The sequence below is a fragment of the Palaemon carinicauda genome, chromosome 36 (genome assembly GCF_036898095.1).
Source record: "Palaemon carinicauda isolate YSFRI2023 chromosome 36, ASM3689809v2, whole genome shotgun sequence".
Classification (NCBI taxonomy): Eukaryota; Metazoa; Arthropoda; class Malacostraca; order Decapoda; family Palaemonidae; genus Palaemon; species Palaemon carinicauda.
The window spans coordinates 27,383,529-27,384,005 of record NC_090760.1 but is presented as its reverse complement, the minus strand read 5'-3'; positions in this window follow the sequence as shown (position 1 = coordinate 27,384,005).

Sequence of the window (477 nt, the reverse complement as noted above, 5' to 3'; positions counted from 1 at the left end):
ATAGTACGTCAACAAATCGAAAATATCTCAGGAGCTTGGGGTGCCCATATTTTGTATGATTTTTTATGGATTTATTATGAATACCAAAGAATGATTTAAAGAGAGGAAAAAGACCTTACTTCAACCATTACTTATCGATTCCTGAGTAAGTTTCCCCACCCAAAAGATGGGCAGGATATAAGCTACACTTGGTGCGAACAAGTTGTATGGGTAAAATACGAAATACACTTACTGGGACAAAAGATGTATGGATAGAATACAAGCTACACTACTACTTTAATTCTTTTGCATACAGAATAGCAAATACAGAAAATAGAATACACTTGCAGCAGATGTAGTAAAGAGTAACACGGTAAATGAAATCAAGAATAAATTAAATAAGATCATAAAAACTCTCTACACCAAGACAAGTGGAAGACCATGGAACAGAGGCTATTGCACTACCCCAGAATAGGGAACAATGGTTTGATTCTGGAG